At 40.4% G+C, this 13986-nt stretch overlaps 1 protein-coding gene across 2 annotated transcripts in view; it reads right to left on the bottom strand.

The window, feature by feature from the left end:
* LOC148368716 (metabotropic glutamate receptor 4-like) overlaps nt 1-13618 on the bottom strand; it is a 197063-nt gene extending 183445 nt beyond the window's left edge. For both annotated transcript variants that reach the window (XM_088330734.1, XM_088330735.1), the window contains exon 1: nt 13416-13618. The gene's annotated coding sequence lies outside the window, so the exon portion shown is untranslated. The remainder of the gene's footprint in view (nt 1-13415) is intronic.
* Nucleotides 13619-13986: the final 368 nt, after the last annotated feature.

Genomic DNA, 13986 nt, shown 5'->3' on the forward strand with positions numbered 1-13986 from the left:
TCTCTGCTCAAGCGCCAATGACAGCCATTTGGAAAATGTCAACAACTTGACCCCAAAAAATCCACAATTTCCCCATATTAGTGTATCAGCCTCATTGCTTAAAACATAAGTAATGTAAAGTTCAGGAAACAGGGAAGTCTGTTAACATTGGTGGCATAAAGCCATGCAGGGTTTGGGATAAGCCATAGGCCAATATATAATCTTTAAAGGCCAATAAGTTATGTTCAGGGTCAGGTAGGGTTAGTTTAACTTGATTACTTTCAATTACTTTTGGATTACTCCAATACCAAATATGCTAATAAAAAACAAAGTAAGCTAAATATGAATGAAATTATGACTCACAAGCTAAGCTTTCTCTACTGGCTTTGATCTCTTTGATATCTGGCACAACTAACACAAAATGCGACAGAAACAAAATGAAAATAAGTCCAAACAGCTTGCCAACATCATTTTTGCCGTTCCATGTATTCCGTTACTCCCCAAGCCTGCACAAAATTTAGTAATTTTATTCATATTTAGTTTCTTTTGTCTTTTATTAGAATATTTGGTATTGGAGTAATACAAAAGTAATTGAAAGTAATCAAGTTAAAGTAACCCTACCCAACGTTGGTTATGTTTCCAATTTATCACTGTAATAATGTTAAAGGGGTTTTCTTAAGAATATTTTGAGTGCTCTTTTCTTTTCTTTATTCAATGTGTTGCAGTGAGATGTTGCTAGCGAGGGTCCGTCTTAAAGAAAAAAGTATTATTGTGTCGAAATTTGCATTGTTATTTAGAATTTCAAAAGAACCCTCCCTGTAGTTGTTTCTTTTATCCTGAACTCAAGACGTTGTTGACACCAATGTGGTCCACCGCTGGGCATTTGTGTGTGCTTGCATGCAAAGCGAGCAAGAGTGATTTCATAATCTCTTGCTTACAGGTGTCAAACATGAAAGCTGGGAATGGTAGTGACGGCATCCCATACTGCAGCCGCTGCATTCTTAATCAGGATTTTGTATAGATACAGATATCTCATTACCATGCGAGAGAGATCTGACGTGGTACCGGGGGTGGGTAAGGGAGGGGTGTTCATGTTTGCAGGGCAAGGACAATGACAAGGATTCTCTGAGCAATGTCCTCAAACATCAGCACGCCATGAAGTGGACACTGCAGCGCTGCAGGCCCATAATGAAGCAAATCACAGAGGCAAACCTGGACTGTAATTAAAAGCTTCTTTTAACTATGGGGTTCCATTAATGCCAGAATGCTGTCCATGTACAAAAGCATGGTCCATTTGTTCCAAAATTCTACTAACGCCGGGTTGGACCAAGTCATACCTTTTAGTGTTGCGCGTCATTGCTGTGTGTAAATGTTAAATGTCATTGCTCATGTTGATTTTAATTTTCCTTGTGTACACATTATGTTACATAAACATCAACAATGACACAAAACATGTGCACACAACTGAAGTTAACATCGACTTGAGAAACGAAACTTGACATATGCACACATCAACGGCACGCAACACTAATGGACGCTGAATGACATAATTAAACTATACATTAGCCGAATATTGACTGATTTTATAAATAGACATAATTTTGTCCCTAATCGAGCACCATATTTCACAAAAAATAACCGGGGGCTCCCTTGAGATTGTGCTACTGGCACTAATAAGTATAATCAAACGGTTGTCCTTTTTGAAGGTAGTGTTTGTCTCATAAAATGGCAGGCAGTGAGGCAACAGTATCCAGAGCACCAGAGGCAAACAAGCGTTACCAAGTAGACAGGCAAAAGGTTTAAGGTCCAAGTAGCAAAGTCAACAGTTCAAAAGGCGGTATTTGTCGTCCAGGAGGTCAGGCAGGGATTCAATACACTGTGTTTACAAGAGTACTGTGACAATGATGCTTGGAACTTGACAAGAAAGGCAAAAAAGTAGCAAGGAACTAAGGCGACGGGGTTCTAATATAGGATAGAGGACGAGTCGTGATAGGAGGAAAAACCGCGGATAATCAAGAAAAGTGACGATAGCTGTGAGGAGGATAAAAGAATGCAGAAGTGAATGACCACAAATATGTAAGGTCGACAGAGAAAAAAGAAGAGTGGGGGGTTGGTCATACAGAGAAAAAATACTCAATGTTTAGGATCATGACATTTACCGTTAATTCCGATTACCGATACTTTTTTCCCAAACGTTCAACCCTGCAGCTTATTCAGTGATGCGGCCAATTCATGTGATTTTTCTAACATCCGCCAGCGGTGCTCGAGTACAAAAGGTAAGATTTAGACCGGTGGAATATATGCGCCGAGGAAGACTGCAACTCCTCAGCTTGTGCACAATTTAAATTAGCGTAGACATATCCTCACCATGTAAATTGCAATAAGAAGGGCACATGACGCAGCTTTCAAGCTAAAAGCAATCGAGCAGTCCGATAAAGAAGGAAACAGAGCTACTGCATGTAAACTTTGCTTTGCGAGTGTGTTGCTAGCGTATTTTAGAATAAGGGAGCGTGGGACGACGTCAACATGACAAAGCATCTTTCCGATACTGAGGAAGACGACTTTGATGGGTTCAGTTATAAGGTGGAAGATGAGAATGGTTTACCGTGATATCTACAAGTACCGTATATTTTTTTAACAGACCCGTTTACTGTATTGCGAGCGTGTTGCTAGTAGTGTTTTGCTACCCTCCACAGGCACGGTTTGGGATGAAAGTTATAATATTATTATTAAAGCTTTGAAAACTCTCTCGGTGTACCGTCTTTCTTTGTAAATATGTGTAACCATGTATAATATGTATTTGCAACTGTATATTTTTGTAATGTATTTATTTTAGAGACTTATTCTGATATGTTTTCGGACGAATCAAAAACGGGGGCTGATGGGAAGTGGAGTAAAGGTGAGACGTGTTTGTGGACGCAGCGGACAATAGTGGATATATATTTTTCCCACCTTTACCTTTGGAAATATACATTTTTTTCCTTGGATTATTTTCAACGGGACCCGGACTCTGTAGGTCTGCATCAAATCTTAAGCACCGGTATCATTTTCCGATCAGTTTGCCGGCTGTGTTTTTTGTACTGTGTACTTTATATTCAGTTACAATCGCGGGTCAGGTTTGGGTTAATTTTGTGATTGTGTTACATGTTTTAATGTGGGCGCATGCGGCTTATGTACTGGTGCGGCTTGTGTAAGTACAAAAGCGGTTATCCTCTTAAAATATGGTGGGTGCGGCTAATAATCAGGTGTGCCGGAATTTACGGAATCTCGTTTAATACGCCGTAGTTCACAAAGTTGTTGAGGATGTGATTGTCCGGTTAAAGTACAAAACGATTCAGGGTCATGCTGTTTTTTTTTCCTCAATTATTCTCACGGATGCTAATTTTCGCTGAAGAAGTATTTCAAAAGTTAATATGTTGATGCTTTTTGCTTGGGGACCATTACGGTCTGCTTCCTCATATTTATCCAAATCCTCTGAAAATACAAGATGAAAAGGGGGATGAGACCAGACGGCGGACATGGACGTGACAGTTCTGCGGGCTCTCCAATGAGAGTGATTTTGTCTCTTCTGCAAACATTCGTCACATTGGGAATGCATTTGGTTTACTTTTCTTAGTTAATACGAAATGTAAATGATTATCCGCACAAATAAAATGTGATTTCACCCTAAAATCCAAGCGCTGCAGGGTAAGTCTCATCTCAAAAGGGAAATTTGTCATGAATCCATCTTTTTTCACCACACAGCCTCAGTAAATAGGAAAATGTAATCTCAGTGGTGGGTCTATAAGCGTTTAATGCAGAGCGAAGCCAGTGCAAAATAAGATAACTTGTTTGGGGAGCACAAAGAATGACCTGCTCTAATTCTTACCTGTGCGATTTTCAAAATTAAAGCGAGAAAATCCCTACAGTGTCATGACCAAAACAGAGAAGAACCCACTCGCGTATCGTTTCTCACAGTTTTATTGGGAAGAAGGGAAAGGAGTGCACACACGATCCGGAGATCGCTGGTCGCAGGGAGTAGGTTGCTCAGATGCGGAAGTGGGACTTCCGTGGCGAGCGATGGCAGTGTCAGAAACGGCAAAAAATAGGTCAGTAGCCGGAATAGAAGCGCAAAAACGTGGTCCAGGGTTGGGTAGGGTTACTTTAACTGGATTACTTTCAATTACTTTTGGATTGCTCCAATACCAAATATGCTAATAAAAGACAAAAGAAACTAAATATGAATAAAATTATGACTCACAACACATGGTAAGCTTTCTCTCCTGGATTTGATCTCTTTGATCTCCAGCAAAACTAACATAAAATGGGACAGAAACAAAATGGAAATATATATAACAGCTTGCCAACATCATTTTTGCCGTTCCATGTATTCCGTTACTCCCCAAGCCTGCACAAAATTTAGTTATTTTATTCATATTTAGTTTATTTAGTCTTTTATTAGCATATTTGGTATTTGAGTAATCATGAAGTAATTGAAAGTAATCCAGTTAAAGTAACCCTACCCAACCCTGACGTGGTCGATATCAGAGAATGGGTCGTTATTCAAGACGGGAGAACAGTCGTGCTCGAGATTAAAGCGGGTCGTAATCGTAGCGGGAGAAAAACAGGAGCAAAAACAAAGGCCATGTAAAAACAGAGATTCGCAGACAGACCGACCAAAGAGAACTGACAGGACCGAGTTTAAATACTGACAGGAGCCAATCCGTCAACCAGCTGCAGCTGGTGCCCCAGGGCGGGGCCAATTGAGTGCCATGGCAACCGTGACAGAAGCTGTCGCCACACGGGCGGGGTCAATTGGGTGCCATGGCAACCGTGACATACAGTTGACATATATGATTTTAGTGTTGGGTTTAATAAAATAAATCTCGCCCAAGAAGACAACTTATATTCTGGTGCGACTTATGTGAATTTTTTAATCGTTAATAATGAATTTTTTGGCTAATGCCACTGATTTCCGGAGCGAGTTATAGATTAACCCCCAAAATTATTGTAATCATAATCTAATCTGTTTTTGACCTCAGAATCAGAACATATTTTCTCTTCAGATAAATTACCAGACAAATTCAGACAAGTTAATTTTACAAACACGGGTAATCAATGGTAAGTAATGGATGACAATTACCTTACATTTTTGGTGATAAAAATAATTCAAATTCAACGATACGAACACGATTCTGCGTTGGCCAAAATATCCACCATTATGTAATTCTGGCTTTTCTGCAATAGGTTAGCAGCCACATTTTGCAATGACGTTACTTTTATGAACCTTTAGTTAGCTCAAATCTGGTGTTTTGAGTGATCACCTTTAGGCCAAGTTGGTCTAAAAGGTTTGAGAACGACTGCTTTCCATAAAAGTAAGCCGATAAATCGCATCAACAGAGGAAAGACAGAAATCGTGCACAAAGAGCCGGATGGCTGCGGAGGATTGAGGGATTTAGAAACTTGGGTTGCGCCTCCCACTTGCTGATGGTCTTGCTGGCACTAATGTTCCTCTGCAACAACAACTAATCTTGAGGGAAATCTAGTCTTTCAAATCTATTTCATATTTACACGTGGCTTTGTTGTCAATGAATGACCTATGCTACAGGTAGAGGAATAAGGAAAGGCATTATGTATCTGTGCAAAAAGTTCCAGAAAATCTAAAGAGCCAATCGGGTTGAGTCATGTTACCTTCACTGCTCCAAGTCATTTGCTGGGAATCTGTTTCAATGAGAGACACACAAAATGGTCACGACTTGATGAAGTCTGTAGGTGAACATCTTTGGGCATATTAACAAATTATTTTTTGGGGGGTGATCTTCCTCATTTATATGGACTCGAAAAGCGCTTTGATTAAGTGTGTGATATAAATGTTGCTGATGCTGCTTTTGTCAAACATCAAAAAACAAACAAAATACTGATGGCGCAGGTGGCCGATGAAAGTTCAGATTCAGATATACTTAATTGTCATTCTTGTACACGTGTATACAGAATGAAATGTCGATACATCTGACCCGCAAAGTTTCCTTGAATGTACAGATATAGATAAATGTTTTCAATGAAAACCTGTAACCCATCAATTTTCTTGTTCTTATGCATATGGAATAGAAACTGAAGGACATCACATTCTCTTCCACCTTGCAAACAGGGGTGGCCAGACCTTTGGAATCGCATTAGGTTGCAAAATTTGGCTAGGGGCCCAGGTCTGAAGACCAGGGTTGGGTAGGGTTACCTTAACTTGATTACTTTTCAAAATGATGTTGACAAGCTGTTTGGATTTGTTTTCATTTTGTTTCTGTCGCATTTTATGTTCGTTTTGCCAGAGATCAAAGCCATGAGAGAAAGCTTACCACGTGTTGTGAGTCATAATTGTATCCATAATTAGTTTATTTTGTCTTTTTTTAGCATATTTGGTATTGGAGTAATCCAAAAGTATTTGAAAGTAATCAAGTTAAAGTAACGCTACCCAACCCTGCTGGAGACCTATCTATTTTTTTTCTTTTGCAATTATAAAAAAATGTACATGCAAACATACAGATGTTAGATTTCTACCTATATTTTTATATTTAATTCAAGAAACATTAATTTCACAAATTGGTTCTGCAACACTTACAATTAAAACAAACTAATATATGATATCCCTGTTTTAGGCACAGTATTTTTGTAGTATTTCTATTGTACGCAAACCCCTTGCTAGTTTGCGCTTCAGTTATTGCTGGTTCACTCCTTCGCAGGAAAAAAGAAAAAGTTAAGAAAAACATTGAATAAACAAAATCCAATGGATGCTTCCTGCACCACAAAGGGAAAGTTGCATCTTGGGGAGAAGTTTGTGTCCCTCTCTCAGCTGTCATGCTGAACCCTGTGTTCTCTCTCTCTCTCTCTCTCTCCCTCTCTTTCCCTATCTCTCTCTCTCTCTCTCCCTTCCTCTCTTTCTCTCTCTCTCTCTCTCTCTTTCTCTTTCTTTCTCTATCTCGTTCTCTCTTTGTCTCTCTCTCCCTCAGCCAGTAACACTTAAATCAAGGTGCGCCAAAATTGAAACAATTGACATATTTAAAATATGTGCTGTTCACCTCTCTCTCTCTCTCTCTCTCTCTCTCTCTCTTTCTCTCTCTCTTTCACTTTACCTCTGTCTCTCTCTCCCTCTATCTCCCTTTATCTCTCTCTCTTTCTCTCTCTCGCCCTCGCTCTCTCTCTCTCTCGCCCTCGCTCTCTCTCTCTCTCTTTCTTTTCTGATGAACAACATTGATTAATTTAAAATGTTCAACAATCAAACTGTTTTCTATTTGCTCTCAGTTATCATCAGGACAATGACATACCTAGATTGATTTATAATAAAAATTCAAATCACCAAAGTGTTAGGAAGTAATCTGACAATTGATGAGTTGTCTTTGTGTTATGATTCAGGATTTATGTCTTCATCACTGTGAATTTGATTGCAGGTTGCTTTAAGTCTGATTAGGTTACTATGGCGTGACTTGTTCTCAAAAACTGCTCTGAACATTGACCAATGTGATATAACCCAGAGTGACTCAGTCAAAGATTTGAGTGTCACATTTGACCCCAATCCATCTTTCAAACAGACATTAAGAATATTACTAGAACAGCTTTTTTCCATCTTCGCAACATTGCTAAAATTCGCCCTATGCTGTCTCAGTCGGATGCGGGGACTATAATTAATGCATTTGTTACCTCCCTTCCCGATTACTGTAATGCACTACTCTCCGGTCTCCCGAAGTCCAAAATCAAGCGCCTGCAGATGGTACAAATGCTGCAGCGAGGCTTTTAACTAAGACAAGAAAGTTTGATCAGATTACCCCGATTTTAGCTAACCTGCATTGGCTCCCTGGAAGGAATTGGACACTGCTGGCATTTAGATGATAAAGCTTTAAGTGCCTCATCTTGAAAGTAAGTTTTGTTGCAAGTTCAAACTTCACACTTCCAGAGGTCGTTGACATCATGAGGTTGCACTAAAAGCAGCGGCGAACACTGCTTTGGTCTCTCTCCCGATGCCCCAGGACCAGGGTTGGGTAGGGTTACTTTAACTGGATTACTTTCAATTACTTTTGGATTACTCCAATACCAAATATGCTAATAAAAGACAAAAGAAACGAAATATGAATAAAATTATGACTCACAACATGTGGTAAGCTTTCTCTCCTGGCTTTGATCTCTTTGATCTCCAGCAAAACTAACATAAAATGCGACAGAAACAAAATGACAATAAATCCAAACAGCTTGCCAACATCATTTTTGCCGTTCCATGTATTCCGTTACTCCCCAAGCCTGCACAAAATTTAGTAATTTTATTCATATTTAGTTTATTTTGTCTTTTATTATCATATTTGGTGTTGTAGTAATCCAAAAGTAATTGAAAGTAATCCATTTAAAGTAACCCTACCCAACCCTGCCCAGGACCCACAGCCAATAAACGGCTCAAAGACATTTCCTTGTCCCCACACGCCTCACTTTCTCGACCAAACCAACCTTAAACAACTATGTCTCTTGCGCGCACTCGCACTCTCACTTTCGCCCTCTGAGACGAGAGCCTGGCTGACTATGAATGACCGGAGTAGCTGCTTCTCTCTCAGACCACGGTCCATTCGTGCAAGCCAAATAAACCATAACCGCTAGTTTGGTGCTCTGGGTCAAATGCTTTGAGCATGCAATAGAAATTGCCGCGTATTCCATTTATCAGCTATATTCATTTTGCACAATATACCCACGACTTTTTCAATCACTCCAGAATACCCATTTCATTCCAATTTCCATCTTAAAATGTTTCAATATTGACTTCAGTTCGAATACATTTAGTTGCGTTTTGTTTTTAAGCCACTTAGTAATTCAGTGTCAAATCAATGAACAGCAAATTAAGAAATGAATGTGTAGCTCCTTCAATATAAAGAGACTGACCGTTATTTTCTAGAGTGGACATTGGGCATCCTATTTTGGTAATCAGAGGTAACTGCTATTGGCACAAAGAATTCCTAAAACTATTTCCTTCCAAACACCAGATTAAAACGCTACAAATTGAATGAAGTATTTAGTCTAGTTGCGTTGATGTTTTGTCTGGTCGTAATACTTAAAGATTCCAGGAAACCTGTTTGAGCTGGATTTAAATGTAAGATTGTTTAGTAAAATTCCACGACACTCAGAGACTCTTCTTTTAACCCATGCCTGTGCCTTACAATGCCAGGCCAGTTTTCCGATATTTTTTAGTGAAAGGATATGATCCTCCTCACAACCCCTCTGTTTTTTGTCTCATCTCATCTCATCAGCCGTACCGCTTATCCTCATTAAGGTCACGGGGAGACTGGAGCCCATCCCAGCCATCTCCGGGCAGTGGGCAGGGGACACCCTGAACTGGTTGCCAGCCAATCGCAGGGCACACAGGGACAGACAATTCATTCGCTCACTCACACCTAGGGACAATTTGGACCGGCCAATTCACCTGAAATGCATGTTTTTTGGAATGTGGGAGGAAACCGGAGTGCCCGGAGGAAACCCACGCAAGCACGGGGAGAACATACAAACTCCGCACAGGAAGTCTGGAGCTGGATTTGAACCCACGACAGGTTCCCATGACATGAACTGTGCCGCACAAGCGCTAACCACTGCGCCGCCGTGCTGCCCTCTGTTTTTTGTATTTCTTTTTATATTCAGTTCATTCTAATAAAATCCCAATCAAATCCCATATGTAACTGTTCTCCCCTGCATTTGTTTTACTGTGCGAGAAAAAAGTTATGTCCCCACTTCTTTTTCTCCTCCTCCTGCCACTTTGGGCTGTGCCCTGGAGAATTATCTTGGCCAGTCCTGATAATCTTGTGACATGCCCATGTTATTTTCATTTGTTTGACAATGTATTTATTGTTAATGTGTGCATTTGTGGCCCTCCATAAAGTGGATTCCCCCTTGATAGATCAAAGCAGTCGCGTTATTTTGTTTTAATTGATGTCTCACAGATGCAATTTTATGCAGATGTATGTGCACTGGACATATTCTGAATGAGTTGTTCAACTTGCTCTTATCCCCTTCAAAAAGTCTGAACTAGAAAAACAAAGGACTTGTCTTGACAAAGTAAAAAACTCTTACTCTGAGAAAATACTCACAGAAATAATCCCATCACATAAAAATAGTTTTGACAGGTTTGAAATTTGGGGATATATTGTAACAACAAAGACGCAATCGTGGAGCTTAAGAGAAAACAAGTATACCAAAAGTCACACACAGCAGAAACGACAGAAGTCTTAAAAGCACCATTTGCTCGCCCTCTAAAAAGAAGCAGTTTGGGATTTAGAATCAAGACAGGAAGGAAAATGTCAGGCTTTTGTTTGGAGGTCCCCAACCTTTGGTCAGCACACTGAAGGCAAACAGAAGTCATACGCATACATAAGTCCCAAAATTTAGCAGTGACATGGAACCAAATATTAATATTAAGTTTTTACTGCTTGTCTTGTAATCTAAAAGCTTCTGTGCAGACGTGCGCTAGACTCAGACAACTGTAGCAAAATGCACCAGAGGGACGGTTTGTATGACACAAGCTACTGGAGCACAATTGCAGAAATAATAAACAATTGTTTAGAAGTAATGTTATAAGTAGCAGGCATTGTGCTGACAGTCTTACTTTGTTTACTGGCGCTTCTCCCAGCGTTGCTTCCTAATGAGAACTTGCAGGTATTCCACTGGGACAAGACATTTTAGGGTTTCTCTGCTGTCAATGGTAAATTCTGCAGTAATTGTCTTCATCCTATCTTCTACACCCAAAATATAATAATTAGTCCATCAGAAAGAATAAACTTCAGCAACGGGATGATAAAACATATTGAAGGATGTGTGACGGATGGTTAAAGTGCAAAACAAAATTGGCCAAAAGATCTTTAAGGCTTCAACACAATGTCAATATCCAAAGTTTTACAACAGATGAGGATGGAATGGAATATTTGTCTAAACAGGGCTATTAGATATTGTCTATTTCTAATTCATCAGGACTCCAGGAATCTATCCATCTATCCATTATCTGAACCGCGTATCCTCTACAGGGTCATGGTGGTGCTGGAGCCCATGTCAGCTATCTTTGGGCAGTGGGCAGGGGACACCTTGAACAGGTTGCCAGCCAGTTGCAGGGCACACAGAGACAGACAACTTACTTGCTCATTCACACCTTGGGACAATTTGGACCAGACTGCCCTGAAGCGACCCACGCAAGCACGGGGAGAAAATGCAAACTCCGCACAGGAAGGCTGGTAGCTGGATTTAAACCCATGACCTAGAACTGTGCAGCGGACACGCTAACCACTGATCTCACGTGCCATAAATAGTCTAATTAAACAATAATACCGGCCAAATCACTTGACATGCAATTTCTTCTTGGAATGTGGGAGAGTGGCTGGAAGAAACCCTCGCAAGCACGGAGAGAACATGCAAAATCCGCACAGGAAGGCTGGTACCTGGATTTGAATCCGTCACCACAGAACTGTGCCGCGAACGTGTTAACCGATCATCTGCCGTGCCACCCTCTGATGGGAGTCCTTATCCACAAATAGAAAAAACTTGGAATATCATAATGATTTCTAGAGTAATCAGAAAGACACCAAAGACTCACTCAGGAGGTTACAAACCTGAAATACTGCACGGCTCCCTCGACTCAGTTTAAGGTCAATAGAATAACATGGCAGAATTCTAAGGCAAATGTGTGAGGATTTCTGCTCTTTACCACTAAAAGGTTTCGTTCAAGATATATTTACTGTATTTGATTGTTTAAAATTATCAGCTTGGTGGCTTTCGGTTGGGCACCCATATTGAGACTGGGAGCTTGTTGGTTCGTGGCTTGGACGAGTCATACCTAACACAACATTTTGTACTCATTGCCTCCCTGATGCCTCCTAATGACAGGCGTTGCGAAACATTGGTTGAGTAGAACTGTCGTTGCATCATTTACAGTACACAGTTGCACGTGTGTATATAGGAGCCAACCTCTAAATGATCAGGGATGAGGCGAGGAAGAAAAAGAAGGAGATTGTTTTAAATTATTTTCAAGATCTGAAAAGATCAACTACATGTTTATTGTAAACTGGGCGCACGGAGCCTCTGAGCTGTCAAATGCCAACCCAGGAGTGCTGCATGCAGAAGCAGTCCATCAATTCTCTTATCTCTTTATCATCTGTATATTGTTATTGCTCATCTCAAAAGTAGATCGAAAAAATATATACAATCGTTATTTTGGCTCTTTTTTTCATTAATATGCCTTTGGTGCGTGCTGGAGTGGCAACAGAGCTCCCTCTATTGGTGACAATGCCTGCATAATCAGACACCCCCGCCCAACCCACACTCAAAACACAACCGATACACATGACCAACTTTCTGGGCTCACATACAAACAAAAAAGTAATATCAACATCTTATGCACCACCTCTAACATTGGTGCTTATGGATTTATAAGAATGCAGTAAAGTCTGAGCCCAAACAATACGCAACACGTGCAGTAAACAGTTTTAAAATTTAATCATGTACATCAAATGTACATATTCTTATACCTTTTTATCACAAGGGATGACGCCTGTTTGAAAAGCTATGGCAGGCCAAATGCTTGTTTATTTTTAATTTTTGGGATATATCTCATTATCTATCTCTTTCTCTCCATCTCTCTCTCTCTCATGTATAGTATGTTATTGCCTGGACATTTCTTGCCAACTGTACCTTGCTTTTTTAATGCTTATTGACATCGTTAATCCGTCCACATTCTCTTAACTAGTTTCTGGAGGGAGTATTTTTTAAGTAAAATGGCACTCATACAGTATATACTTTATTTGGACTTGTTAGCATATGATGGAAAGATTATGATTAGTAACATTGAAGTATTAGCTGACATACAAACAAAATGCACCCAGGGACGTTGACACAACCACGGTTCATAGGCAACACTCATGAAAAAAACCAGACGAAGAGTGCAATTCTCATCCAATGCGCCTGCTCATTTATTGTGCCTTACTTTCAAGTCGCAGCGCGCACCGGGGCATCTTTTTGGATTCCCTGCCATTAGACCAATAAGCCTCTGTGAGGAGTATCGCTTAGGCACGTGGAGCGGAAGGGGGGGTGAAGTGGGGTTCACTGGGGTGCCCATACATTGAAGCTGATGAAGGTCTTCATTGTATGACTGAGTGGAGGCTCGTTTGCGCTCCAAAGCCTTTGGGCGACCCTCGTTAATCTGTTGAATGTGCAGGCAGGAAAACTGACGCCTCCCGAGTGAAAAATGCACCAGTCAACATATCGCAAGAAGATTGGGACAATTAAATTACTATTTATAAATGTTCTTCACTCGCACGAACAACTGGATGTTCCTAAATCCTGTTGGGCATGTTTGGAGACGTGGGAAAAACGAGAGACGCACTGTACACTTGTGCAATAAATGGTACCACATTCACACACACAAAGGCACACAATACATCAGAATCAAAACTTACTGTGGTCGTCCGGTGCATTTGTTTTCACCTCCTCGTTAGTTAGCGTAATTACGACGAGAATGTGCGCATTTTAACTTCCAGTTTGCAGCTTTCCGCCAAATCTCCCGCTTTGGTCCAGGCAGACGGTCCGTCGCTGTCCACAACGAGTGGTGCTGAAGGGCTTTCCTACTTTGCCTCCTCTCCCTTCCGAATCCTCACTTTGATTGCACAATACTTCCCGCCCACACAAGAAGATTTTTACACCCCATACAAATCCCTCCCTCCTTGTCTTATTTCCTAAATATTGGAATGTATTTTTTGAGAATGTTTTGCGCAAATGATAAGAAATAGAGAAAAGGAACGATACAGATATTAGTTTTTACTTTTTTAAAGATAAATAACCCTTTTAATGTATACTATGTTTAGAGTAATTGTGTTTCAATAGTGCAATACTTAAAACCTGCCACTCTGCCATCATGACGTTTGTTCACAAAGCGCCCACCCGCGTCTCCTCGCAATAACTGCAGTGTATCGACGTGTGTGTGCGTAACTCAAGCAAACACATTCAATTTATGACGCTTACTGTTCATGA

The sequence above is a fragment of the Urocampus carinirostris genome, chromosome 3 (genome assembly GCF_059441175.1).
Source record: "Urocampus carinirostris isolate Australia breed hairy pipefish chromosome 3, RoL_Ucar_1.0, whole genome shotgun sequence".
Lineage (NCBI taxonomy): Eukaryota > Metazoa > Chordata > Actinopteri > Syngnathiformes > Syngnathidae > Urocampus > Urocampus carinirostris.